This window comes from Gouania willdenowi, chromosome 12 (genome assembly GCF_900634775.1).
Source record: "Gouania willdenowi chromosome 12, fGouWil2.1, whole genome shotgun sequence".
NCBI classification, from domain to species: Eukaryota; Metazoa; Chordata; class Actinopteri; order Blenniiformes; family Gobiesocidae; genus Gouania; species Gouania willdenowi.
Window position 1 is genome coordinate 1,588,409 of NC_041055.1, and position 16,457 is coordinate 1,604,865.

Below are 16,457 nucleotides of genomic sequence, written 5' to 3' on the forward strand. Positions count from 1 at the left end.
GGTTGAGGGACTTGCTCAACATCCCACAGTGATGGCCCAGGTGAGGCTTGAACCGGCAACCCTCCGATTACAAGCCCAGCGTCCTTAACAAACACACAAAATGACTCAATAAAAACATCCAAAATTCATGCGAAATACACAAAAAGACACATAAAATGATTTCCTCACCAATAAAGATTTACAAAATGATAATAAAATACACAAAACAAACAAAAACACACAAAATGTACAATATTGTGCTGCCCCCAAAATAAACGTACAAAACAACTCAAAATACCCACAAAATGATTAGAAAATTCTTCAAAAATATTAAAAGTAACCACTAAAATACACACAATGACAATAGAAATACACAAGAGAACAATAAATTACACAGAATGGCAACAAAAATACACAGATTAATATCATACATTAAATAATTTGAAAAATGCACAAAACAACAGACTCATAAAACTAAACAAACCAACTTAAAGTGATTAATAATTTACAAAGAAAAATCCAAAATACACACTATGACTAAAAAAAACAAAACAACAACAAACACATGAAATACAGTAACTCAAAACACACAAAACAAAAACTGACACAGCTCTTTTTTTGTTTGATGAGTTTGATGTTTTTGTTGTCATATGAGTCATTTTGGGGTTTTTTGAGTCATTTTTGTGTATTTTTGTTGTTGATTTCAGTATTTGTAGTCATTTTTTTGTAATTAATTTATCCTTTTTGGTATTTTTCTCTTTGGTGTGTTTTTGGAGTCATTTCATGTATTTTTGTTGTAATTTTGTATATTTTTGTCAATTTTTTTGTGTGTTTTTGTGTCATTTTGAGTATATTTGCACAAACTTTTGTGTATCTTTGTTAATTTTTGATATCTTTTTGTACATTGTTGCTATGGGTTTTTAGAGTTGTTTTTGTGAATTTGCTTTGTTGATTTCAGTATTTGTAGCCATTTTTGTGTAATTTTGTTTTCCTTTTGTAAATCTTTCTCTTATTTGGTGTGTTTTTGGGGTCATTTTATGTATTTCTGTTTTTCAGTCATTTTGAGTTTTTGGCACTCATTTGTGTGTATCTATGTTGTCTTTTTGTGTATTTCTCTGTTATCTTGTGTGTTTTTGGAATATTATTATTGTATTTGTTTTTGCAATGGGTCTTCTGGGTTCTTTTGTGCATTTTTGTGCCATCTTGCGAGTTTTTGAAGTTATATCAAAATGTCTTAAAAACCTCCTTATGAAAGCCAAAAAATATTTAAGCAATATTTGAGCCTCTCTTTTTCTTACATTTTTGGCATTTCCAAGAGTAAATGAAACTCAGCTACAGATAAATAATCATTGCTCCAAAGGGCCGGATTTGTCGCCCGGACCTTAAGTTTAACACACATGTTTTAGAGAAAACTTGATCATCTTGAACCTAAGATAAGATAAGATAAGATGTCCTTTATTCGTTCCACAAAGGGGAAATTTGCAGAGTTTCAGCAGCAGATGAATAGGAATATACAGTATGTATACATGGGCCTGTACACAGTACAGATAGACAGAGGGAAAAACATGTTGCAATATATATATATATATACAAATACATAAAAGCAATAACATTTAAACAAAATATTTACATTATTTACATTTACATTTACACAATACTAGCTGGCTGTGGATTGGAGTGATCTGTAAATAATTCACACACACACACACACACCAGTGGTTGATGTTTGGATGTTACACATTAAATCAGAACGTTATCAGTCCTAAAGCCTTGTTATCAGAGATCTCTTACTCTACCCATCCTCCCACTCACCACTCGTATTGTGCATCTGAGAATATTTTTTCACTGATCAAAGGTTTATAAGAAATAAAGAGGAAGCCTAATGATAACCGTGGTTTCTCACGTCTAAAATAGCTCTGCTGATGATGTGCTTCTTGGATATTTCTGAGTGTGTGTGTGTGTGTGCGTGTGTGTTGTTTTTGTATTCATTCTCTCCTCACTTTATTCAACAGCTGCAGGATAGAAATGCAAATGGTTTTGCTTTTTCATCAGACTGAGGGACGTCCTTCTGGGCTTCCTTCCTTCCTCTCATTTCTCTAACGCTTCAGTTTGAAACCAGAGGGGTTCATAATGAGGATCTCCTACTATAATATATATAATCATACTATAATATATCATATATACTCCTGCTGAAAGGAAGTCTTCTAGCTGGTTTTAGTGACTGGACACGAGCCAACATGTATTTATTATTCACATTATAAAGGATTATCTGTGATCACTGATCTAAACAATAACGTTTCTGTGTTTCTGAACTGGGATGTACAATATTTAGTTTATTTTTTTATTCATCTTTATTTATTTGGGAATACAATGGTAGATTTAGTATACTAATACTGTATATATATAAAATCTTTCAGCATTATTAACTAAAAATAAACAATATCAAACCCAATAATTTTGATGCATTAATGTGTTAATTTTCCACTCTCCCTGTTTCTGGTACCTCCTGTAGTGCCATCCCGTACCCCGAGGGGTACACATACCCCCATTTGAGAAACACTGCTTTAATCCATAAATCATTGACTCACTTCATGATGTAAGAAAATGAGTGTGTGTGGACACAGTTTCTGCAGAACCTGCATCAGGAAGTGCTGAGATGGAGAGAGGAAGAAGAAAGACGTATCTGGCTGTCCTCAGTGCAGAAAGATGTTCACGCCCAGGCCTGTTCTGATGAAGAACCCCAAGTTGGCTGAGCTATTGGACCATGTGAAGGAGAGCAGAATCCAAAAGGTTCTAGAGATGAGTCATGCTTTGCTGGAGAAGATGATGTGGCCTGTGACTTCTGCACAGGGAGGAAACTGAAAACCAATGAGTCGTGTTTGAACTGTGTGGCCTCTTATTGTGAAAAACACCTTCAGCCTCATCATAAATCAGCTGAGTTCCAGAGGCACAAACTGATGGATCCCTGTGAGAATCTCCAAGAGAACATCTGCTCTCATCACGATCACAGATCAGGAGTGTATCTGTATTCTCTGCTCCATGGAGGACCACAAAGACCACACACGATTTCAGCTGCAGCAGAACACACAGAGAGGCATAGAGAGCTGCAGGAGAGTCGAGCTGAACCAGGACCAAGAGAAGAACCTGCTGATCACACGGTGCAGCAGAGTAAACAGGTCATTACTGAGCTGGAGAAGGAGGTCCAATCCAGGCAGGAGAACGAGGCGAGTCCGGTGCAAGCGCTTCAGAAGAAGCTGAAGCAGGAAATCAGTGAGATGAAGAAGAGAGACACTGAGCTGCAGCAGATCTCCACCACTGTGGACCACATCCAGTTTGTGCTGACCTACAGCTCCCTGTCAACGCTCAGTGTGTCCACACACTCTTCCATGGAGGAGGTCCATGGGGTCCTCACAGGTCCTCAGAGATGCTTTCAGGAGGTCCAAGCAGCCATGTCCCAGCTCAGACAACATCTACGCACCATCCTGATGACCAAAGTCTGTGGAGAACGTGAAGGTTCTACAGCCCCTGGAGCCCATGAGAAGAACTGAGTTCCTCCAGTACTCACAGGAACTCAGTCTGGATTCAAACATGGCTCATAATCTGCTCAAAGCATCAAAAAAAAGGTGAGAGGGAGGAGAGTGGGCGTGGCTACTGGGAAGTGAAGGTGAGAGGGAGTGGAGTGGGCGTGGCTACTGGGAAGTGAAGGTGAGAGGGAGTGGAGTGGGCGTGGCTACTGGGAAGTGAAGGTGAGAGGGAGTGGAGTGGGCGTGGCTACTGGTCGGTGGAGGTTAGAGGGAGGAGAGTGGGAGTGGCTATTGGGAGGTGGAGGTGAGAGGGAGGACAGTGGGCGTGGCTACTGGGAGGTGGTGGTGAGAGGGAGGAAAGTGGGCATGGCTACTGGGAGGTGAAGGTGAGAGGGAGGAAAGTGGGCGTGGCTGGAAAATATCAATCAAAACCAAGCAAAAAAAACAAAAACCCTCCAAAAAAATGATGAACAAAAAACAAAGAAATAACACATTTTAGTCTTGGGGTCAATCTCATCTCAGGAATATTTTCCACCAGAAAATGATTTTCAGAAAATTGTTGACCAAAGTTTTTGTGTCAGACACTTTGTTTCAATTTGACCCCAATTAGTGTTTATTATTTAAAATATAATAGTTCACTTTTTTCTTTTTTCGCTTCATATTTTGAGACTTTTCCAAATTTGATGGATTCAAGCGATTAATGCGCACAATATGTGTTCAGTACATTAAAAAAATAATCATTATGATATTTTCCTCTAAAACACCAATTAGTTTTGAATCATTTTGTACATTTTTATTATTTATTATTTTGGGAATTATTTGTGTGTTTATTGGCATTTAGTTCATTTTCTTGATCAATATTGTATCACTATTTTGTGTGTGTGTTTTTATTGATTTTGAGTATTTAATTGTGAATTTTTGTTGTTTTGTGAATTTAGGGTTTTATTTGTGTGTGTGTGTGTGTGTGTGTGTGTGTGTGTCACTCAGCTGTGCCTCGTTTCCTCCTCACACTGTTTCCACACTGAGTCTGTCTTCATGTTCCTGTTTTAAATCTGGTTGGTAGTTTTTATTTTCATCTCATACACTTTATGTTTTTTGTGTTAATAACAACAATGGATGTGTGTATTGTGTGTTGTTCCTCCTGCTGCTGCACACTGGGACAGATACAGATGAATGCAGGCCTTGTTTATCTAATCAACTAAATTCAGTTCATTTATTGGACATTCATTATGGTCAAAAAAGCTGATATTTATATGTATTGGACATATTTATTTTATTTCCTTTGTTTCCATTGTTCAATGTAGGTTTATTTATTTTTTTTTTATTGTTTCCATGAAAAACTTGATTTGTTCTTCGGGGCCAGAAGCTGCCAACAAGAGAAATAAATAATATTAATAAATAATAGACGCACAAGCACAGTGTGGTTCTTGCACTGTGTGTTTTTTGTATGTTTTTGGGATACATTTTGTGTATTTTTTTTGTCATTTTGTGTATCTTAGTAGTAAGATAGTGTTTTTTTATTGAGCTTTTATGTATTTTTGCGGTTGTGTGGTGTATTTGTATGTTTCTGGAGTCATTCTGTGTTCTTTTATCTATGATATTGTGTTTTTTGGGGGGTTTATGTCATTTTGTGTGGTTTATGGTCAAATTGAGTTATTGGAGTCATTTTGTGTGGTTCTCTGTGTGTGTATTGTGGTTATTATTGTGCATTGATGTTGTCTTTTTGTGTATTTTTGTTGCACTTCTCTGTATTTTTGCTGTTGTGTGATGTATTTCTCTGTCATTTTGTGTAAATTTCTTTTACAATTTGTGGATTTTTGTTGTTATTGTTGACCTTTTTTATATCTTAGTCATTTTGTATGTTCATCTGTCTTTTTGTGGGCGATTGAGTTATTGAAGTCATTTCTGTGGTTCTCTATATGTGTTTTGTGGTTCTTTTTGTGTATTTTTGTTATCCGATTGTGTCTTGTGTTTTTTTCTGTTCTTTTCTTGTTATTTTATGCGTTTTTTTCTATCATTTTGAGTTTTTGTGTTTACTTCGGTGGTCGCACACAGACGTCTCCCAGTTCCCCATGTCTGACTCCCATAGTGGGGATAATGATGGAGTGGGTTTTTATCTTTCAGATCAATCAGGTTGTTTTTTATTTATGCGTTTGTGCATTATTTTTGATGAACCAATTCATGCAGATCTGATCACATCTTGATGTGTGTGTGCATGAGTGTGATTGGTCCACAGGTTTCATCCTTCATTGATGGTTGAGGGAATGTTTTTTTTTTCAAAGAAAAAAAGGAAAAAATTAAGAAAAGTTAAAAAAAAAGAGAGAAGATAAAAAGGAGGGAAAAAGATGGAAATAAAAATAGGAAATAATAAAGTGGAAAAAAAAGGTTGAGTGAATCTTTTTTTTTTTTTTTTTTTAAGAAAAAGAGGCAAATGAGGGAAAAAATGAAAAAAGAAGATAATAATAAAATAAAATAAAAAAGAAGGAAAAATAGGAAAAAAAAATGATTCGGTTAATTTTTTTTTGAAAAAAAGGGAAAATGAAGAGAAAAAAAGGAAAAAAGAAAAGAAAAAGGGAAAAAAGTAAAGTGAAAGAAAAAAATGGTTGAGTGAATCTGATTTGGAGAAATGAAATCCTGCAGACATGATGATCCATCATACATTCCTCCTGCAGACTGGGAGGAACTGGTCAGTTTGTGCATGGCTGCAGATCCATCTATAGATCCATCCAGCGCTCCATCAACTTCTCCTGCAGGAGCCGCATCTCATCATCCCTTCATCCTTTCATCTCATCATCATCATCATCATCATCCCACTCCTCTTTGTTCCATCCTCGGTGTGAAACTCCAGCAGCTGTGACTCAGCCTCCCACATCTACACTAGCAGCATCCACAGACACAGGAGGATCCATCCATCCTCCATCTTCTCTCTCTCTCTCTCTCTCTCTCTCTCTCTCTCTCTCTCTCTCTTCTCTTCCTTTGACTGCAGCAGAAGGAGCTGCATCAGAGGAGGGAGAAGAAGAGGAAGAAGAAGGAGGAGGAGAAGAAGCCGGGCTGCAGTGCAGGAAGGAAGTCCCGCAGCTCGGTGGTGCCATGCTTTCATTTCCACAGTGAGTATCTCTCTATTCATCCATCCATCCATCCATCTATTCATTCATTGATGGATGGAATTTGATTTTTGCTGTACATACAGCTCTGATCTTATTAATGCATTAATGGAAACGCTGAGAGCAGGACACGTGCTGTTGGTTCTCTGTTTGGGATGTAAACTGAACATGTGTTTTATGGCCACATATTCCCAGCGCGCATGATTGACAGGAAAGTTGGGCAACTAGAACTTTTTGAAGTTGTGAACATCACTCAGTGCATGGAGACAGGAACATGTGCAATGCATCATTAGAAAGAGGAAACAAAATTATATTAAATATATTATATTATTATATATTATTATTAAAATATTAAAAAATGTTTTCATGGATTTATATTTGGTCCTTTGAAGTTTATTTGTGCGACAGAAAGAAAGACTTTGATTATGATTTTTGTGTTGTTGGTGAGTTGGGTTGTCATGATGATGATGATGATGATGATGATGGTAGAGGAAACCCCGGGTTGTCCCCCTATGATAAAGCGGTGGTGGATCCGCAGTGCGCTGAGCAGAGGAAGGAGGGAGACAAACACATGCATCCATTACATTACTCTACTATAGTCCGACTGCACGACACACACGCACACACAGGGATCGATTCCCAGGCAGTGATGGACGCGCGTCTGCCAGCAGCCTGCAGACACAGAGAGGGGAATAAAAACCCATTCAGATGTAGACATAGATCTAGAATAATAGATGTTTAGTGTGTGAGCAGGTGCTGATCTGATGTTGTGATGTTTGACAAACACAGTCAGCATGTGATTGTTTGCTTTGGGCTCGTCTATAGATGCACTGTTTGGTTTATACAGAAGATGAAGAAAAGCTCTGCTTTATATGTTTATTCTATCAGTGTGATATATGACAACCTTTAAGAGAGTTAAAGGGTTTTTACAAATGTGTCCTAAAACCTTTGAAATGTTCTTATTAGAAGATCTATGCCTAACAAAACACATTATTTTGCATCATATTCGTTTTATTAACTTTTAAAACAGGAACTACTTTACCCTGCCCGCCGCCATGTTGAAATGACGTCATTGATAACGTCAAACGCCCCTTTTAAATCTGTGTATTTCGTTTCAAAAGCAAACAAAAAAAAAAAGATTGTTTTTTGTTTTTGTTTTATTAATTTAAAACCAAAAACCAAACCACCAGCGTTTTTCTGTTTTAAAATTCATTCTGGTTCTGTTTGTGTGATATTTGGATATTTACGGGGAAACTAGGACGAGAGCTTCATGTTTTAATCTCATCACACAAACAGACTTTTCATCTGCTACGTTTGATAAAAACTGATCTTGTCTCATGTTGTCCACCTCACACTGATGGTAGAGGTGTCGTTTGTGTCCATGACGTTTCGTTAAAGAGTTATTGATACTGGAAGTCTGAATCTGTGATTATCTGCCAACTTTACTGAACAGTGTTACGGTCCAAATAGTATCCAGTTAATCTGGTGACTTTTGCTCCTGGTCTGAACATAAAAAGAAGCAATGCATAAATCACATTATTGGTGAATTAAAACATTATTATTACATAAATAAATCAATGTTATGTAAAACATGCTCATGTGGAACCAGAGGTGGTGTAATGAATCTACTGGTGCTCCTCGTTTCTTGTGATCAACTTCTGTGTGTTTTGACGGCTACTATTAGCAATATTTATAATGTGCAAGATAAACATTTTTGCTGCCCTCAAAAAAGCTGTAATTGTTTTTGCAAAAGTGTCAAATGGTAGAAGTTCTAACATCTATTGTTCCTCACACCAGCCTCACAGTTAATAGTCAATCACCAGTTTCTACGAGTTCAAACATCCACAGACTGAATGAAAACAGCTGAAATAAATCCTAAACAGTCATATTGTGTGAGGAGACCTGGTCCAGGACCTGGGGAGGGAAACCATGTGTAGTGGACTTCAGTTCTCGCTCTAATTTCTCCATAAACATCAAAATATCACACAAACAGAAAAACGACGCTGTCTGGTTTTTGGTTTTTCTCTATTTCTGTTTTGATTTTAAATCTGAAAAACAAAATAAACACCGTTTATTTGTTATTTTGATTTGGTTTTAAAATGGAATAACCACAGAACGAAGGGTACACAGATTCTTTCAGTCCATTGAGTTCTGTATGAGGTGAAGCATTAGTGATATGAATTAACCATTTTTACACTACTAGTGCTCTATTTAGAATGTACTAGTGCACACGTAGGCTTTACTAGTGAAGCAAAAGGTGTCACTAGTTAGCATCGTATGCAAACAAGGGGGCGGGGAAAGCAAATACATGCTTTCCATTGGCTTTTGAAGGTATTCCAACCAATCAGGGTCTTTGGTTCTAATCCCTCCTACTTCATTTACATTAGCTCTACTAGTACTACTAGTGAACTGTTAGGCTTTACTAGTACAGTAGATTAAAAACAGTCTACTAGTAGTACTGATACGTGTATAGTAGTATCACATTTAGGCTCTAACAACTTTCTGATCATTAACATGAATTACAACAATGAAATGTAACAATTTTTTGTTAATATGTGTGTTTTTCTTGTTAATGTGTGTGTTGTGAACTTGTTGTGGTCATATTGTGTGGGATAAGGTAGCGTGTGCACCATAATCACTGTGATATTTCAGTGTGGACACAAATCTGATGCAAAGTTTCATCATGAGGCCACAGCTGTACGGTGTCCATTTTAGGACATTCTCAGAGTCAGGTATCAGGGAAAACCTCTGTCATTTCTCAAACCAGACGCCGTCACATGAAACCGTCTCAGACTTCAAAATAAAAGTCATCAGACCTCACGGCCTCAAATAAAACCACCTAAGGACGTAAAACATGACATATTTTCAGAAACCAGAAATAAACATGACGTCATCAATATGTGCTGCTTCTGTGCTCTTATTTATTTATTTATTTATATAGATTAAGATACATATCAACGTTTAATTTAACTATGTATTTATTCATTAAACTTAATTTATCTTAACTTTTAGGAAATAAAATGAAAGAACGGCTTTATAACTCCATTGTGTACCAGTTCCTTCAAAATAAAACACCATGCCTTGTTTTACCGAGAACAGTGTTTCTCAAATAGGGGTACGCAACGGCACTAAGGGGCTACTTGAGAGAAAGAGAGAGAGAGAGAGAGAAAGAGAGAGAGAGAGAGAGAGAGAGAGAGAGAATGGAAAATGAATCAATCTTGGTCCCGCCCCAGACGTGATACGACCAAAAAGGATAAAAACAATCAGGGTTTTTCAACCTTGGGGTCGGGACCCCATGTGGGCTCACCTGGAGTTGAAATGGGGTCACCTACAATTTCTGAAAAATTCAAATAGATTTTTGAAATTGTATTATTAGTATTATTATTATTATTATTATTTTTAATCAAAACAACACAATCATAAACAACTGTTTTTCTATACTTTCACTTTGTGAATATAGTTCCACAAAAATGCATGAAAAAAAAGATATATATATATATATATATGTATATACAGTATATATATATTTATTGTACAGTGGTGTGTAAAAGTCTTTGCCCCATTCCTGATTTCTTACTGTTTTGCATGTTTTCCACAACGTAAACATTAGTCAAAAATAACATAAATTAAAACAATGTTGTTTTTAAATGAAGGATTTTATTAATGAGGAAATAAAAAATCCAAAGTAACAAAGCCCTGTGTGTCACGGGGGTCACGATCCAATTTAATATTGTTTATTTCCACTTATTTACAAAATGAGATTATTTAATGTGTGTTATCACTCATTCATTCCATCATTATGATCTATAGATGTTTTTAAATATAGTTTCCTAAGCAAAGTGTTGTAGTCGGACAAAGGAGGTAGTGTTTGAGAACCACTGCTCTAGAACATGCAGGACAGGGGTTCTCCAGGACCGACAGGAAGCAGAGGACGAGATAAAAACCCAGTTTTTGTGATGATTGCAGTGTTTGCTCAGGGAGCCCCACAACAGCTGTTCAAGCTTCAGCAGTGTGTAAACGCTGCCAGCAGTGTGTGTGTGTGAGTGTGTGTGTGTGTGTGTGAGTGTGTGTGTGTGTGTGTCTGTGTGTGTGTGTGTCTGTGTGTGTCTGTCTGTGTGTTTGTCTGTGCGTGTGTCAGTGTGTGTGTGTGTGTCTGTCTGTGTGTGTGTCTGTGCGTGTGTGTCAGTGTGTGTGTGTGTGTGAGTGAGCCTCTGGAGGTGATACATTTCTAGTGTCCGTTAATTAGAGCACTCCATCCGTAACAGGAAGTAGAGCCCACGTTTCACACGCTCTGTGATCAAAGCTCTTCATCTGAGGAACACGTGAAGCTAGCAGCGGTTAGCTATCGGCTAACACACAAACAACCTGGTGAAACTTTAGCAGAAATAGGTTTTACTCAAATGAAAATGCAAAGTAAGACTGGTTTTAATTATTAAGATGTCTGTAGTCGTTATAAATGCATCGGGCGTATGCAATTGGAGGCCCGAGGGCCACATGCGGCCATTGGTTTTATTTTGTGCGGCCCCAAAGCAAAATAACACAAAACGACTCCAAAAAACTGCTCAAAATGGCAACACAAATATAACAAAGTTACTCCAATCACCCACAAGATGATGACAAAAATATACAGAATGGCAAAAATAATACAAAACCACACAAAATGATAAAAAAAAAACACATAAAACTCCCAAAACACACAAAGACTACACAAATACACAAAGTGACTCCAATGACACACAAGATGACAACATAAATACACAAAATAGCTCCAAAAATACAAAAAATTACCATGAAAATACTCAAATCAACCCCCAAAATACATGAAATGTCCTCAAAAATATATAAAGTGAAGAAATACACAAAACTTCCAAAACACAAAATGACAAAGAAAATATTAATTACTCCAAAGACGCATATAACAACATCATAAATACACAAAATAAAACACAACTACTCACAAAGCAGCCACAAAAATAGAAAGTTATTGACCCAATGACATAGGTCTGTGCGAATGTAACAGTTAATGGAGACTGCAGGACACGAAAGAAGAAGCCCCGCCCATTTACCTTCTGGCTGGCCTCACTCAACTTTGACTCGTTGCTAAGCAACTTAAACAACATGGCGTCACAGGTGTGGATGCTTTTGGATTAAAAAGGATTAAAAGCCACTAAAAGTGATAATAAATAGAGACCACACAGATGTAACAGACGAGATTTTACAGATATTTACAGCATTTGGTCCATAGATCAAAATATTCACACATTCTCATTATTATAATGAGATGCTAACACACATTTAGGATTTTAGGATTGATTTGTTTTTAAAATGGACATTAGGGGAATAATGATCGTTTCTGGTGTCGTGGGAAAAATATTCCTTATCGCTGTATTAAATGTGTCGCAGATAAAACACTGATTGTTGCTCCTTCAGCAGCACATTTTAAAATAATATCACACATGAGCCCACATTTCTAAATCCACCCACAGTCCAATCCACCAATGACTCACCATGAGTTCACGTTCTACACACACACATCTATTTTAGCACTGAAAACATCTTCGTTTTCAATAATTGTACAACCTTTAATGAGCGTCCAAACAGTGATCTTTGGTTTGTGTGTGGTATTGTGTTGCTGTTGTGTAGTTGTTGTGCGTTTGAAGATCTGGACGGGACTCGTTGTGGAGCATCTGTGGAGGTTTGCGTGTCGTTTTGGATTCACATGAGCAAACGTTGGCTGCAGCCATCTGTGGGTGCTGCACAAAGCCTGTAGGGCTACACACACACACACACACACACACACACACACACACACACACACACACACACTGTAGGGCAGTGAGGCCCATGCAGATGGTTACAGGACATCGTGTGTAATAATAAAACATTATTTTAAAGCATTTTCAAAGGTTGTGTTAGCGTATTAAAGTGTGTGTGTGTGTGTGTGCGTCTACCACATGTTTGTAGCCGTGCGTGAAAGTGACGGATGTCGTTGGATGGCATCAACCGGCCTTGACGCTATAGTAAATAGTTTTTCCCTCTCAGATCTGCTGAATCAGAGCTGGCAGCAGTTTTTGCTGATTGGTCAAAAATATTCAGTCGTTCCAATAAAAATAAAAAGCTAATCACAGAAGGTAGTGTGGGGGGGGGGGGGGGGGGGGGGCGGTAAAAACAGCTGGTCATGCATTATGAAGGAGTGAAGGTGAACAACATGAGCAGATAGTTATAGATCTACTACAGATCTATAGATCACTGATTCTAGAACATTGATGTAGTGCAGAGTCTAGATCAGTAACTTCTATCACAGCAAGGCCCGACAACAATAATTGGGTTTGTGTATTCGTTTTCTGTATTGAATTATTTTTGTCAATTTGGGTAATTTTGGTATTTTTCATTCATTAAAACTGATATCTGGAGTTTCTGAGAGAACATCTCCATGTCCCGCCCTCAACAGCTCTACTTCCTCCTCTGCCTCTGCCAATCTACCAGAAGCTCCGCCTCTACGTTTGTGCACGTGCATTGCAAAACATAACAAAGTAGCATAACAACAAAAACTACACATTTATTGTTAGAGTGCTATAACTTTTGATTAAAACATGTTTATTACCTGTCCATGAGAATTGTCGCCAAATCCTGGTCCCTTCGGAATCCTTTTAAAAGCAGCAAGCCCCTCCCCCTTTGAAAAGCAGCTCTGAGATAAATTCTGTTGTGGTCACGAAGACGTTTACCTACAAGCTTTGTACCCAGACTTTTCTTTTTTAGTTCAAGCTTTATACGTTGGCAATGGTGGAATGGGTAACTTTGGAGTTTTGGAGTGTTCCTCCATGACGCTACGCTGCTCTATGACGCTACGCTGCTCCATGACGCTACGCTGCTCCATGACGCTACGCTGCTCCATGACGCTACGCTGCTCTATGACGCTACGCTGCTCTATGACGCTACGCTGCTCCATGACGCTACGCTGCTCCATGACGCTACGCTCCTTCATGATGCTACACTCCTCCATGACGCTACGCTCCTTCATGACGCTGCGCTGCTCTATGACGCTACGCTCCTCCATGACGCTACGCTCCTCCATGACGCTACGCTCCTTCATGACGCTACACTCCTCCATGACGCTACGCTCCTTCATGACGCTGCGCTGCTCTATGACGCTACGCTCCTCCATGACGCTACGCTCCTCCATGATGCTACGCTCCTCCATGACGCTACGCTCCTTCATGACGCTACGCTCCTCCATGACGCTACGCTCCTCCATGACGCTACGCTGCTCCATGACGCTACGCTGCTCTATGACGCTACGCTGCTCTATGATGCTACGCTCCTCCATGACGCTACGCTCCTCCATGACGCTACGCTCCTCCATGACGCTACGCTCCTCCATGACGCTACGCTGCTCCATGACGCTACGCTGCTCCATGACGCTACGCTGCTCCATGACGCTACGCTCCTCCATGACGCTACGCTCCTCCATGACGCTACGCTGCTCCATGACGCTACGCTGCTCCATGACGCTACGCTCCTCCATGACGCTACGCTGCTCCATGACGCTACGCTCCTCCATGACGCTATGCTGCTCTATGACGCTACGCTCCTCCATGACGCTACGCTGCTTCATGATGCTACGCTCCTCCATGATGCTACGCTCCTCCATGATGCTACGCTCCTCCATGACGCTACGCTCCTCCATGACGCTACGCTGCTCCATGACGCTACGCTGCTCTATGACGCTACGCTGCTCTATGATGCTACGCTCCTCCATGACGCTACGCTGCTCTATGATGCTACGCTCCTCCATGACGCTACGCTGCTCTATGACGCTACGCTGCTCAGAGTGATAACGGTGTCACATACTGAGTTTACCACCGTACTGAGATTATAATCCTAACATAATCCATTAAACAATTAAAACACGTGTTTGTTCACTTTGAAAACAAAAATTAACAAAAATTCATGTGCGTGCATATACAATCTCAGTACGATGTGAACTCAGTACATGACACCTGGTTGCTGCAGTGACGGTGCAGGTGCATTCACTTTGATTGACAGTGGTTCGCTCCAGGAAGTCAAAGCCTATTGGCTGGGCGAAGTCGGTACTTTCTTGCATTTGTATAGGGTTCTATTGGACGAAGGCGGGGCTTATATACATTAATGTATATTAATGACCACCAGCAGTAGACCATAGTAAAAAACTAGTTAGGTGTTTTTTTCGTGTTTCAAAAGAATGATGCATAAACATAGATTTCTCAGAAACTCTGGATATCAGCTTTAAGTGTTTTTATTGTTGTTTAGTGCATTTTGTGTATTTTTCTGAATTCATTTGATGTGTTTTTGCAGTAATGTACCATTCTGCTGTTTAGTCTATTTTTCTGTCATTTAGTGTGTGTTTATTGTTTTGTGTAATTTTGTGTAAATTCATTGTTGCTTTAATTTTCTGTCATGTTGTGTGTTTTTGAAGTAATTTGTGTGTTTTTCTGTCATTTTGTGTATCTTTTTGTATATTTTTTGAAAAATAATAAAAATAATCGTTTTCTAGTATTTTCTGTTTTAGGAGTCATTTTGTGAACCATTCTGCTGCTTGTGTATCTTTTTTTTATTTAGTTTTGTGTGTTTTTTGTTTTTGTTTTTCTGTGTTTTTGATAATAGTTATTTTTCTTGTATTTTGTGTATTTTTGTTGACATTTTGTGCATTTTTCTGTCATTTTGAGTTCATTTTTAACTTTAATGTTCTCGTCTTTGTTCTCCACTAAAGAGAAATAGTGAGAATTTCTCCATGTGGAGGAACTCCTGTTACTTCTAGTTCTAGCCATGATAGGTGACCTTTCATTAAGCTAATGCTAATGCTAACAGTGGTGTCAGACTGAGTTCATAGAACCAGTGATTATAACGCTAACGTGTGGTGAAATGCCAAGTTCTAGAAGGAGTGGACTTTAGTGAATTTTCTCTGTGGCCTCGTCTGCATTGATAGATGTTCTAAATGTCAGCGTTATTGGCTTAATTTGCACTACTGGGATGAGACCAGTGAGGCTATCATGGATAATGAAATGTCACCAGGAGAGGAACATATCTACTATCCTAATCTTAGAGTGGTTGTTGTTCTGAGATAAGGAAAGAAAGGAGAGGCTCTATACACTGATGAGCATTATTCACAGTATGTCATTAATTATTATTAATGTCATTTAGCCTTTGTTACTAACAGCTTTAACACTGAGCTGATCTTTTTCTACTCAGACACAGGCTGCAGGAAAACCCCTCACAGCGTATTATTATTATTATTATTATTATTATTATGAGGTTTATCACACTTTGACCTCAGGTTTCATCATGTAGGAAATATCTGGAAATGGGTTAAAGTTTACAAAGATGGACTTGTCATCCTTCATTAGAGGTACAGTATATATAAGCAGGGCTATCACAGTACCCCCCCCCCAAAAAAGTAATTGTATTGTTTTATTTTTGTCTTTTTCTGTAAATCTTATGTAATTTTTTTTGTGTATTTTTCAGTCATTTTGTGTATTTTTGTAGTTGTTTTGTATAATTTTACTGTTGTTTTGTGCATTTTTCTGTCATTTTCTGTATATTTTTTGTATCTTTTTGTATGTTTTTAAAATTATAATATATATATAAATGATAATAATAATCTTTTTCATGTATTTTGAGCATTTTCTTTGATATTTTGTGCATTTTTTGTCATATTTGTGTATTCTTCAGTCATTTTGTGTAGTTTTTGTGTGTTTTTAAAATGAATATGAATCATCTGTTTCTAGTGTTTTGTTTTTGTTAACATTTTGTGCATTTTTGTCATGTTCTGTCTTTTTGGATTCATTTTTGTGTTTGTGTTCCAATTAAATTT

The 16,457-nt window shown here is 38.1% G+C and overlaps 1 protein-coding gene across 1 annotated transcript in view; it reads left to right on the plus strand.

Annotated features, from left to right (window-relative positions):
• The first annotated feature begins 6,379 nt into the window (after nt 1-6,379).
• Nucleotides 6,380-16,457, plus strand: part of LOC114473655 (synaptic vesicle glycoprotein 2C-like) — a 43,376-nt gene continuing 33,298 nt past the window's right edge. Inside the window, exon 1 of the mRNA XM_028463416.1 lies at nt 6,380-6,610. The gene's annotated coding sequence lies outside the window, so the exon portion shown is untranslated. The remainder of the gene's footprint in view (nt 6,611-16,457) is intronic.